Source organism: Cryptomeria japonica, chromosome 3 (assembly GCF_030272615.1).
Source record: "Cryptomeria japonica chromosome 3, Sugi_1.0, whole genome shotgun sequence".
Lineage (NCBI taxonomy): Eukaryota > Viridiplantae > Streptophyta > Pinopsida > Cupressales > Cupressaceae > Cryptomeria > Cryptomeria japonica.
In genome coordinates this window covers 320,642,320-320,656,883 of record NC_081407.1, presented here as the reverse complement: position 1 = coordinate 320,656,883, position 14,564 = coordinate 320,642,320, and positions in this window count along the sequence as shown.

Sequence of the window (14,564 nt, the reverse complement as noted above, 5' to 3'; positions counted from 1 at the left end):
GTTTTCTTCATCTCAAGCTACAATCTTCTACTTTTCTTCCTTGAGCCTTGCAATCAATATTTAATGTCAACCAACTGCTAGCTACCTCACTGACATGACACTTCACTAACCTCTACAAGATTTCCACATCATCTACTTGTGGCATCCATGTCGGCATCCACCTCTACTTGAACAACTGTGTCAGTATGAAAGGGATCACCGACCAATTCCATTACCGGGTTCATCTACTGACTTACTAACACTGCCAGTTAAATCCTCAAACTAGTCTATCATCAACCTTGCACTCTGCTTCTCTTCTAGTGGAACACTCAACTGGTTATCACTCTTGCTAACCTACCTTATGCACATCTTCATTAGATGGGAAGTCTTTTTCATCTGCACCTTGTCCATATTACCGATGGACTTATATACTGGTAAACACTCTTGATGACACCATGCCATCATCTTTCAATAGACTTTTTCTTCAATCTGGTCATTTTCCTCTATCTGCATTTGCTTAGCCTTGCCTTCTTCCTGATCAGCTAAGACCATGTCTCAACCGATATGTCAAAGTGACAAACCCATCACTCTTCATCTGTACCAACAACACAATATGCCTTCTCTGTCGGTCTAGTGCATATCCCTAATCTCATGCACTTGAGGCGTTCCTTTGATTCACTGGTAGATCCAATGTCAGCCTTCAAACACCTTCCTTTACCTCTTCTTCCTTATCTCACAAAACTATGATGCATACTATGCATAATAGGAGATAATTTCCACTTACTGGTGGAGTGATTCCTTGTCATTTTCATCCTATAATGCACTCATGTGGCTTCCCTATTTGTGCAGCATATCTTCAAATAGGCACATGTGATCCAGTGTGGGCATATTCATTGTTAGTCATCTCTTCACATGGTGACTACATCTCTATCTGGTGGGAGTCTTGTTTTTCTACAACCACATAGCAGATCGGTGACCTGTACATCCTTCACCCCCTCTATTGATGTGATTAAAGTAACATTTTGCCTCTTCATCACAAACAATAGCTCAAGCACCTTGGTCATCCTACTTGTACACAAGTCATAGGCTTGCTGGTTGGCAACCACTCATTGTCAACACATCACTCACCAATTGACATATTCTCCTTACCAGTAATACACTTGTATCGATAACCTATCCATTTCATCCACACAAGTCAAAACACTAACTTGTGTACCAATGACTCTAGTTTTCATTCATCTAAATGAGATTCTCTCCCTTACCTTAGCAGTATTTTGCAACACAAGGTGATATCGAAGATATCTAATCCTATACCCATTCATGTTAGGGTTTCAGATACATCTTGTTGGAAACCAATAACACTAAGAGGGGAGGGGGGGGTGAATCGATGTTATACCAAAATAGTAGATTTTAGCCTTAACAAAACATTCATACACCAACTAGTATACCGGTATAAACATAATTGAAAGAAGTAAAGAAACCAATAAGCCAAACAAATAAATGAGAACCATAACACACAAATTTATACATGGAAAACCTCAAAGAGGAAAAACCATGGTGGGATTTGTGATCCCCAATATCAATCCACTGGCTATATGAAGAGATATTACAATATATGATGGGCCTGTACTTGCAGGAAGGCTTATATCCTAGAGTACAGTGCTCAATCAAAATAGGAGCCTCACTAACTACATAAAATTCTAGACAACAATCTAGAGAAGTGTGAACAACTAAGACAACATCTTCTATGCCAGAATACAGTTCTGGTTTAAGCTCTGTCTATTCCGGTTAAAACCCTAAACCTTTGTACCAGAATAACCTTTACAATGAATTCCTCACATACATAGTCTCTTTGATATATTTTGCATTACATTACATCCATATATCCATCCTATCATTATTATTAGAAAATAATCTAATCAATCTCCCCTATATACCCTATACAAATTTATGCCTTATGTCGGCTTACAAGGATATATACAATATTAGATTACATGTCGGTCATATAAAATAAATGAATAAACATTAAAACAAGTTGTCGATGCTGGATCCAAGATGTGTCGGCCTCCAATATCGATGACCTTTACTATACCATGTCGACCTGCATTGCCAGTGACCAAAGAAATCTTCTATCCTGTCGGTGCCAGTGTAGACTTTGTGAAGTGTCTGGCAATACACCATATGAAGCTAGAACCCAAAATCATGTTGCCATCAATGACAACATAGTGAAACCTAACTGATAGAGTGTCAATTGCCAACAATCTCCCACTTTGGCATTGATGGCGACACTCATTTCAAAAAGTGGTCATGGTTTCATTTGCCGGTTTCATCCCGCCTTTCTCCCCCTGAGCTAAATATGCAAAAATGCTCCAATACTCCAAAATTTCAAAAACTCTATAACTCCCCCTAGTGTATGCAACCCTTTGTCCTTTTTCACATCTATACTACTCCCCCTTTGACATCAATGCTCCAAAAAAATATGTCAAAGAATAAAAGTGGTACATTAAATACCTCAAAAATGTCTTACCGGAGCTTGACCAATTTCACGATTTCCGGGTAAGCTTTCTACAATAACTCCATATAAGTATCCCAACTGGTTTTGAATGTGCCAAAGATAGATACAAGTGCACTCAGTAAATATGCAAGTGATTATTTCTCATTAACTTCTGTCAGCGTGGGCTTTCCCAACATATCCATGCATTCCTTCTTATGTACACAAAGTGAATCCAATCTTGGACTCACCAAACCTCTGAGACTTCTGGATCTCTAAATGATCTTATCTCTTTCATTTTCAAGAGCATAAATTTGGTTCTCCAAAGTCAAAATTTTTCCATCAATTGATGTTGTCGGTGAAATTAATCCATTAAAAGAGTTAGCAATATTAGCAATTTTCTCTTGTATCTCTTTTATCTTTTTATCTACATTAGATGTAAGTATCTTAGTATTGTAACATACCCTGTATATATTTGTACATTGTTTCAAATAATTTTCTATCAAAATTAGCTTCTCCTCAATCTTTTTCTTCTCTCTCTCAATGATCTGATCAAAAGCGGCTATCTTAGCCAAAGTGAATTTTTCAAGTGCTTGCCTATTAGAGATCTGTTGTAAGGATTGAAAGTCTTTTGATATGTTCTCAGTGATTACCTTAAGATTGCCGAAAGGGCTCACTTTTTTTTCAATCTTACACTCTAGGACCAATCTGTGCAAAATAGTTATGGATTGATCTATAATCCCTTTGTCTGTGGTTCCCTCCTTCATCAATTTCTAAGAATCCATCATCATCAATTCTGTGGGACTCATATTTGTGATGGTTTTCCTTTCAACTAGAGAAGTGTCAATTGTCAATAATGATTTGCTAGCAACTAGTTCCCTACCAGATTCCCCTATTTTCTTTGATGATTTATCCTTTAATATCTCCTTACTTGCACTAGTGGCTTGGCCACTTGGTGCAGTCTGTGCAACTGTTGGATCCTCTCTAGGAACAGTATCCTCAACCTATACATTAGTATCCAAAGGACAATTGTCCTCAATGTTAGTATGTTGTACAATGTTCTCTGTATTAATCGGTGTCTCTGTATTGGTCTGTACATTTACCATGGCTCAATTTCCACTATCTTGATATTCTTCAAAATTGAGGGTGGAGTACCCATGATCCCTTTACCTTTCCCTTCAACCAGTGTATCTACAATCTCATTTTTTGTCTCCAGTGAAGTAAAGAATCCTGTGTTCTCGTAAAAATTTGATCCAAGCCATCTATGTTTCTTTTATTACCTCATTCGTCATTCCTAACATCAAGCTAGTTATTCTATGTTTGCTATTGAATACCTTCCTATCTACAGCCTCAATTGTCTTTTCCGTCTCATCTGGAGTTATGCTAATACAGATAGCCAAAAGTTCTTGCATCTTAATGTGTTTTTCTTCCTGCATTGCAGATAACCTTCTAACATCCAACATGTTATAAAGCTCTACTGGTATTTGATTTTCTATCTTTATTATTGCTTTCTTATAAATATCCAAATACAATAGAATTTCTTCCTCTACCTATCTCTATTCATCAACTTCTAATGTATCATAATAAGAATTAACATTTTTCAGTGTCCCATCCTTGGTAATTTCATCAGCAATTTCAGCACAAGTCATAGGTGGTATAATAGTCACATTACAAGTCTCTAGTGCCAAATCAATGTCACTCTTCTTCCTCCTTCTGGCAGTACCAGATGCAGCTGTTGATGTGGCCTTAGGTGCTTTCTTTTGTGCCAGTAGCTTGATGGTGACCTTCCTAACTAGTTGCTTCTTAGCTTCTACCTTAGGTTCTTCCGGTTTCTTCCTCACAACCCTTTTGAAAGCTAATGGTGTGTTATCTTTAGATTTAGATTCAACAGTCATAGGTTCAATGCGAACTACCGGATCCTTCCTCTTTCTCCCTTTCTTCGGGATAGCATCAATGAGTGCCTTAATGTCCTTTGAAACCTCCTGTACAAAATTAATTGCATTTCCTTCTTGTTTTTCCCTTTTCTTTCGGTTGAACTCAGTTTCAACCTCAAGAGTCTTCTATTGAGTAGTTCCACAGGGCTTCTCTGTCTCATCTATTTCTGCATCTAGTAGAATTTTCGCTTATGAATCAAGGATTAATGCATCTACCTCATAGCCCATTTCCTCTCTCCAAATCTTTTAGGGCTTGACTACCTCCATGAGAGTCACATCCTTCTTAACCATGAAACAAATGCCAGTAGAGTATTTCTCTACTATATGCTTAGGTACTCTTATTATAGACCTCATAGATTTTTGAAAATCTTTAAAGTAACCCCATACCTTATCATCTCTCTGACTTCCCATTGCAACAATTGATTGCTTTATCTATCTTCCTACTGGAATGTCAAAATCCCATTGTTTCCTACCAGAATCACGAGTATCATTCAAAAAGTATAGCATTAAGAAGAATAACAAATTCCCATAACAGAAGGTGCCCTTCTTCTCACCTTTAATTTTTCCTCAGTTGATCAATAATTCTTCAAGCATCTAGCTACAAAGTTCTAACTTGATATTATCCCTCATCATCTTATATGCAGCCAAAATACATGAACTGGAAACTAAATTCAATTGGTTAGATTGAGTTACCTTGTAGCCTATAACCATTCTTCCAAACTTGATGTCGGTGTCGGTGATAGTGCTCACCTTCATCAATCTCTTGTCTGATATGGCATCAATGATGTTCCTCACGAAGTCATTAGATAATTTCTTATCCAGATGTTACCCTTTTGATGACAAGCCAGTAATTTCCCGGATGGGTTCCTTAGTAATTTTATAGGGTCTATCCAGCCATATGAATTCCCGATGTACTCTTCTTAGTACATATCTGACTATTTCATCCTAAAGCTCTGGAATATCTAGAATATCTGTGAACCCTAGGTCTTCGATGTGTTGATATGCCAGTTTGATCTTACCAGATTCTCCCATGAGTTCATTTATATATATCCCTTTGAACTATGAAGTGCCTAAGTCCTGTATATGAAAATGAATGTATGCCCTAACATCCTCTACATGTACCACTCCCTCTAGAATGTGAGAAAACACTCCAACCGAATCTTCCTTGGTAGCCACATGTGGATACCGCTTGAAAATTGGCCTGGGGTGGTCTTTAACCTCTACTAAAGTTGGATTTGCAACAAAAATAGGAACAGAAGATGATCCTGCTTCCATGGTTCAAGAAAAATACCTTTAGATCGTTGTCAGTGAAAAATTTCAACAAATTCTTCTAGACTCCGGTGTGATCGCTCAAGAAGAAATTTGATTTCCTCTCAATATCTTCTTATTGTACTAAGTCGCTCTGAATCACTCCAAAATTGCTCTAAATGCTAGGTGAATAATAATGAAGTGTATTCAACCTTTTATCCATCAAGAGAAAACCCTAATCTTCCATTGACATAAATGACTATCGGTTAAAGATACTAGATCTCACTCTGAACATATCAATTTTGGATAATCCTTTCCAATATCTGGAACATCTTCCAGAATCGCCTCCAAGGGCATATGCATCATCTTCCATGAAATTTTGCCTACCCCTAAGGCATCTACCTTAGTTATTGGATGAGCTCACTCTCAGTGCAGCAACAACCTCTTTTGCTAGATAGGTAACTGAGACATTCCCATTTGATGATTTCTCTCCAGTCTTCCTCACCCATCTCTAAGTGTGATGTTGCCAAATTTCATTAACCTTCTCTTTTCCTTTTTCATTTGATCCTCCAATGCCAACTGGTGGATTCCCGCTTCTACATAACTTAGAAATATGTCTAACTTCATTGCATGTATAACATGTAACATTGTTCTTTTGAATTGCCTTGCTAATACCGGTGAAATTGCTTGACCTGCACTGATAGCCATATGTCCAATTTTTTCACAAGCATAGCATTTAACCTTCATTCTGTAGTCTTCTGTCTTATGACCAATTTTATTGCATTTAGAACATTTATCGGGAGGAGAATTAGGGTTTTGATTTTCTTTGTTTCTACATTTCTTAGCCATGTGACCAAAACTATTGGAAACAAAACATCTACCATTGAATTTATAAGCATTGAATTGCCTTACCGGTGCCTTATGGTTTTGATCTTCATTAGCAGTACTAGAACTCTATCCTTTCTCGAATCCAATTCCACTGGAATCTCCAATCTGCCTCTGTCTCTTTCATAACTCATCAAGTTGTGCTAAGATGATCTTGAATTTTTCTTTGTACTCACTTAAAGCAGCTAAATAATCTCTTAGTATTATTATTTTTCTCTCAATATCTTGCTCATTGCTCTAGGATTGTACCAAATCAGTTCTCAACATATCATTTTCATGAACCAACCTACCACATTCTTCAAATTTGTTCTTCAAGGATACAACAAGATTTTCTTCTTTTTTCTTTTTGTCCTCAATCTCCTTAGACATCCTCATAGTTATAGATTGCATTTCATTATTCACAACCATGTTCTCCTGACTCAAGTTTTGACATTGTTCCTTAAGTGCATTTTTCTCTTCATCATCCTGATTTTGCAAAAGTTCCTTCCTCCTAGCTTGAATAGATGATTGACTATCTTGTAGGACAAGAATAAATTCTTTAGCAAAATTCAACTCTTCTTGTAGCTTTAAGTTCTTCAATCTTTCAACATCATAATCGTCAAGTGCCATCTCAAGCTGCTTCTCCAAAGCCATATTCAATGATTTCGGTTTCAGGATCTTCCTCAAGCTGTTAAACTTCCTCCGAGGTACGAGGCTCTAATACCAATTATTGGAAACTAATAGCATTGAGGGAGGGGGTGAATCAATGTTATATCAGAATATTATATTTTAGTCTTAACAAAACATTCATACACCAACCAATATAGTGGTATAAATAGAATTGAAAGAAGTAAAGCAACCAATAAGACAAACACATAAATGAGAACCATAACACAGATTTATAAATGGAAAACCTCAAAGAGTAAAAACCATGGTGGGATTTGTGACCCACAATATCAATCCACTGGCCTTATGAAGAGATATTACAATATATGATGGGCCTGCACTTGCAGGAAGGCTTACAACCTAGAGCACACTGCTTAATCACAATAGGAGCCTCACTGACTACATAAAATTCTAGACAACAATCTAGAGAAGTCTGAACTACTAAGACAACATCTTCTATGCCAGAATACAATTGTGGTTTAAGCTTTGTCTATTCGGGTTAAAACCCTAAACCTCTGCACCAGAATAACCCTTACAATGAATTCCTCACATACATAGTCTCTCTGATATATTTCACATTACATTACATCCATATATCCATTATATCATTATTATTACAAAATGATATAATTTATCTCCCCTATATACCCTATACAAATTTATGCCTTATGTTGGCTTACAAGGATATATACAATATCAGATTACATCTTGACCATATAACATAAATGAATAAACATTAAAACAAGTTGTCAATGTCGGATCCAAGATGTGTTGGCCTCCAATACTGATGACCTTTACTATACCATGTCGTCCTGCATTGTCGATGACCAAAGAAATCTTCTATCCTATTGGTGTCGGTGTAGAGTCTGTGAAGTGCCTGTCAGTACACCATATGAAGCCAGAACCAAAAATTATGTTGCCATCAATGTCAACATAGTGAAACCTAACCGATAGATTGTCAATTGCCAACACATCTCTTATACCAGTAGGCATCCTATATCAGTTGACATCAATGAAAACACAATGCCAACAATCTCCCCCTTTGGCATTAATGTCAGCTCATGTAGTATTCAAAATAATACATAGCCTTTCTCCCTATTTCTAAAATCCATAGATTCTCACACATGTACTATGTTGTATACTAAAAAATCATTCTGCCCCTTTAACAATAATGGCAAAGGGCACTGTAAAGATATCATTCCTCCTTCTATGTACTGGGCACTGACAGAGATTTTTCTCCCCCTTTATCTTTACCAAATGTATCTCCTCCTTTGATACCACTTGTTACATCTTCTTAAGTCTCAAAACTTGAGATGGAGGACTCAACCATCAACTGACACCAATTGACCATGCAAATATAATACTATTTGTTAAAGCAATCAATTGTAGAAAGAAGTGTTAGTGAATACTACTTACCTTCCTGTCAAACTGCATCATCTCCCGTTTGATCCCAAATTTCATTAGAATCAAATGTGATTGTACAATGAATACAATCAGCCAAATGACAAGTAGATACCCTTAACCATGAAATTCTCCTAGGTATTCCTACAATAGTTTCCATCATCCGTAGTCTAGGCAGTCAGTATCCTAACAAGTTCAAGCATGCAAGCTCTGCCTCATAAGGACTAGAACTCCCCCTGAGTCATACATCTAAGGTCCTCATCTTTGGTTAGGTTCAATACCGGAGCTCCAAGCATCTCCATATAGTGGTTGAGATGTGCAAATGTGATTAATTAATGATATTTCAGCTCTATTATATCTACCACAACCTATACATGATCCTATATAGATACAATGCCATACAATGTCATCATCAAGTCATAGATCAATCCTGCATGATCAACAACCGGGCCACCATATGTCATTCAGGTCTTTTCCAATACCACCTAAGACATAAACTCCACATTCTATGTTACCAAAGCTAATGCAATGATCTCCAACCTTATTGTCTTACATAACCTACAAGTACCTATTAGCATTCATGTCGGTAACATCCTACACATATTGGTTTCTTGTACCAGTCCATCATCACTATTGGAGTACCTTTCTGTAACTCCTGACATTTATGTTTCACATTGCATAAGATTTTCAATTGTTAATCTCCATCCATTGACACATGTAATAGTGATCCAATTCTGATCTGTAGGTGTGTAGCCAAGGCAGCCACTACACACACTTATCTTCTCATTTCCATCTTTCATACCGACAACATCTTGTTCTTCCATGTGTCCTTCTTTACTGAGGGGGTGAATGATGTAGTTAATATGTTACTCCTCCTAAGGTCTGGCATCTCCTTTAGGCCTTAGGATATATCACATGTGCATTGAATGCACAATGTCGGTCCATGGTAGCATCTTCAGGCTTCTTCCTCCATACTTGCTTGGTCACAACCTTCTTCCCATTTTTCAGTTTTGGGAGTATGTTTTAACTTCGTCTGCTAGTGGGTCCTTTCATTTCCAAACTCTGCATCAAGACCAGAAGCAATGCTATAGTAGCACACAACATCCATCTCAACTTCGTGATTGGGGAATCTCTTAACATACCAGTTTGACCATCTTCTTCTGGTCATATTGTTGTGTTTGGCAACCAAAACTAGTGGATCTCTTGATCCTGCAGGGATATTTCTCCTTTGACTCCATTTAGGTCTCTGGCTTCCATATGCTCTGTATCCATTTCTATATTGAGCATAGCTGCTATACTGGCCTTCATGTGTCTGTAAGTTCCTCTTCTTGCATTCAAACTCTCTATGGCCAATTCTACTGTAGTTATAACAAACATTATTTGCATAACTAGGAGAGGGTATATGCATGTATCTACTCCTTAATACATTTTTCTCATAAGAATGATTTCTATGAGATCCTAGATTGTTCCTTCTAGATCCCTTTCTACATTTTCCTGCCCTATGACCATAGCCATTACATGCAAAGAAATAACCAATAAAGGATGGCATATGACTTACAAATTTATTCTGCCATGCATATGGAGATCTTACCGGTCTAGCATCTCCATTTTTCCTTCTCTGAGGATGGATCCTGGGTTGTCCATTCTTTGCATTTCCTCCATTTGGTCCTTTCATCTTCAACACTTGTCTTGACATGTTGGCGGTAGTATTTCTTTGTCTTCTACTGGTAGGATGTCTTCCTGGCTATTTTCTCATGTTCCTGCTTCCGGTGAAGCTGTCTTCTCCCATTTTCCCCTTTTCTTTGGGATTTGAATTGTTCCTCCTTATTAAAGCACTGGTCCTCATCTTTATCTACATGACTTCACCAGTTGTGGTTAGATTAACCTTCTTCCAAGGAGCATTTCTAACTGTGAAGGTTTGTCCTTTGTTATCTCCATTTGAGGAGACAAACATAATATCATTGTTGGGGACATTCTTTCTGGTGGAGCATTCACCAACACCACTTCCTAAACCTTTAGTGTCCTTGACATACTTTTTCTTCTTCAACATCTTGTCCAAGACATTACTGCTGCTATCAAACTGGATTGTTACCTTGAGCTCATCTTGATACTTCTCAAGGTTATTTCAGAGAACCTCCATTTCTCCAAGAAGCTAATGATATTCTTTATCTTTTACTTCTATCTCAGAGGCTAGATCACTACACTAGCTTAGACATCCTCATAGTTATAGCTTGCATTTCATTATTCACAACCATGTTCTCCTGACTCAATTTTTGACATTGTTCCTTAAGTGCATTTTTCTCTTCATCATCCCGATTTTGAAAAAGTTCCTTCCTCCTAACTTGAATAAATGATAGCCTCTCTTGTAGGACAAGAATAAATTATTTATCAGAATTCAACTTATCTTGTAGCTTTAAGTTCTTCTATCTTTCAGCATCATAATCATCAAGTGCCATCTCAAGCTGCTTCTCCAAAGCCATATTCAATGATTTCAGTTTCAGGATCTTCCTCAAGCTGTTAAACTTCCTTTGAGGTACAAGGCTCTAATACCAATTATTGGAAACTAATAACATGAAGGGGGGGGGGGTGAATCAATGTTATACTGGAATATTATATTTTAGTCTTAACAAAACATTCATACACCAACCGATATACTGGTATAAATAGAATTGAAAGAAGTAAAGCAACCTATAAGACAAACACATAAATGAGAACCATAGCACACAGATTTATATGTGGAAAACCTCAAAGAGTAAGAACCATGGTGGGATTTGTGACCCACAATATCAATCCACTGTCCCTGTGAAGAGATATTACAATATATGATGGGCTTGCACTTGCAGGAAGGCCTACAACCTAGAGCACAGTGCTTAATCACATTAGGAGCCTCGCTGACTACATAAAATTCCAAACAAGAATCTAGAGAAGTGTGAACTACTAAGACAACATCTTCTATTGCAGAATACAATTGTGGTTTAAGCTCTGTCTATTCAGGTTCAAACCCTAAAACTTTGTACCAGAATAACCCTTACAATGAATTCCTCACATACATAGTCTCTCTGATATATTTCACATTACATTACATCCATATATCCATCATATCATTATTATTACAAAATGATATAATTTATCTCCCCTATATACCCTATACAAATTTATGCCTTATGTCGGCTTACAAGGATATATACAATATCAGATTACATGTCAGCCATATAACATAAATGAATAAACATTAAAACAAGTTGTCGATGCCGGATCCAAGATGTATCAGCCTCCAATACTGATGACCTTTACTATACCATGTCGTCCTGCATTTCCAATGACCAAAGAAATCTTCTATCCTATTGGTGTCGGTGTAGAGTTTGTGAAGTGCCTGTCAGTACACCATATGAAGCCAGAATCAAAAATCATGTTTCTATCAATGAAAACATAGTGAAACCTAACCGATAGATTGTCAATTGCCAACACATCTCTTATACCGGTAGGCATCCTATATCGGTTGACATCAATGACAACACAATGCAAACAATCTCCCCCTTTGGCATTGATGTCAACTCATGTAGTATTCGACATACTACATAGTCTTTCTCCCCGTTTCAAAAATCCATGGATTCTCACACATGTACTATGTTGTATACTACAAAATCATTCTCCCCCTTTAACAACAATGTCAAAGGGCACTGTGAAGATATCATTCCTCCTTGTATCTATCAGGCACTAATAGAGATCTTTCTCCCCCTTTATCTTTACCGAATGTATCTCCTCCTTTGATACCACTTGTTACATCTTCTCAAGTCTCAACACTTGAGATGGATGACTCAACCATCAACTGACACCAATTGACCATGCAAATCTAATACTATTTGTTAAAGAACTCAATTGTAGAAAGAAGTGTCAGTGAATACTACTTACCTTCCTGTCAAACTCCATCATCTCTTGTTTGATCCCAAATTTCATTAGAATCAAATGTGATTGCACAATGAATACAACCAGCCAAATGACAAGTAGATACCCTTAACCATGAAATTCTCTTGGGTATTCCTACAACAATTTCCATCGTCCGCAATCTAGGCAGTCAGTATCCTCACAAGTTCAAGCATGCAAGCTCTGCTTCATAAGTAGTTGAACTCCCCCTGAGTCATACATCTCAGGTCCTCATCTTCAGTTAGGTTCAATACCGGGGCTCCAGGCATCTCCATATACCGGTTGAGATGTGGAAATGTGATTAACTGGTCATATTTTAGCTCTATTATATCTACCACAGCCTATACATGATCCTATATAGACACAATGCCATATAATGTCATCATCAAGTCATAGATCAATCCTGCATGATCAACAACTGGGCCACCATATGTCATTCAGGTCTTTTCCAATACCACCTGAGACATAAACTCCACATTTCATGTTACTGGGGCTAATGCAATGATCTCCAACCTCATTGTCTTACATAACCTACAATTACCTATTAGCATTCATGTCGGTAACATCCTGCACATACTGGTTTCCTATGCCGGTCCATCATCACTATTGGAGTACCTTTCTGTAACTCCTTACATTTATGTGTCACATTGCATTAGATTTTTAATTGTTAATCTTCATCCATTGACACATGTAGTAGTGATCCAATTCTAATATGTAGGTGTGTAGCCAAGGCAGCCACTACACACACTTATCTTCTCATATCCATCTTTCATACCGACATCATCTTGTTCTTCCATGTGTCCTTCCTTACTGAGGGAGTGAATGATGTAGTCAATATGTTACTCCTCCTGAGGTCCTGCATCTCCTTTAGGCCTTAGGAGATATCACATGTGCATTGAATGCACAGTGCCAATCCATGATAGCATCTTCATGCTTCTTCCTCCATACTTGCTTGGTCACAACCTTCTTCCCATTTTTTAGTTTTGGGAGCATGTTTTAATTTCTTCTGCTAGTGGTTCCTTTCATTTCCAGACTCTGCATCAGGACCAGAAGCAATGCTATAGTAGCACACAACATCCATCCCAACTTTGTGATTGGGGAATCTCTTAACATATCGGTTTGACCATCTTCTTCTGGTCATATTGTTGTGACTGACAACCAAAACCAGTGGACCTCTTGATCCTGCAGGGATATTTCTCCTTTGACTCCATGCAGGTCTTTGACTTCCATATGCTCTATATCCATTTCTATGTTGAGCATAGCTGCTATACTGGCCTTCATGTGTCTGCAAGTTCCTCTTCCTACATTTAAACTCTCTATGGCCAATTAAGCTTGCTACAGACATATGACTACATCAACAAATAAGTAGATAGATCATTCCACCAGCTCAACAAGTTAGAAAACACATACAGATTGGCTAGATTTGTACAAACAATAGATGAAACAGAGTTTGGAATGAATAGAACACAACCCCTAAACATAAAGGGAAATAGATTTTTCTTTAAATTTGTATAAATCCGAAAGTATCCCCAAATCCTTCAAAGACCAATGCCTTATTCATTGGGCATGGAGTCACACACAAAACTACAAATGCAAATCTAAGCTGCAAACTTGTTTTCCTTATTGAATATTCCTGCATCAATACCTTATACCAATGCATTACTTGATTCATTCACAAAATTATCAGATCTTGGATACATATTCCATTATTTATGACTGATTATAGAGTTTAAAACCTTCATTGAAGGATACCTACAAACAATCATAATAATCTCCTAGAGATGACAAATTCCAGCCTCCTTGAGGATTAAATTTGCAATAATGATATACAGGCCTAGAGACAATCTTGTGTGAAATTTACTCATGCCTAACATAAGTAAAACCTGCAACTAGAAAACAATCTGCCATACTGCAATGTAACCTCTATACCCTAAAAAAGAACAAAGAGTTTAACAAACTTGGGTCAAGAAATTCAAAACTGGAAACCATGAAATCTAGAGCAAAACTCTCAGAATTATGGAACCCTTACAATTGAGAAGAAATGAGAATATGAAGGA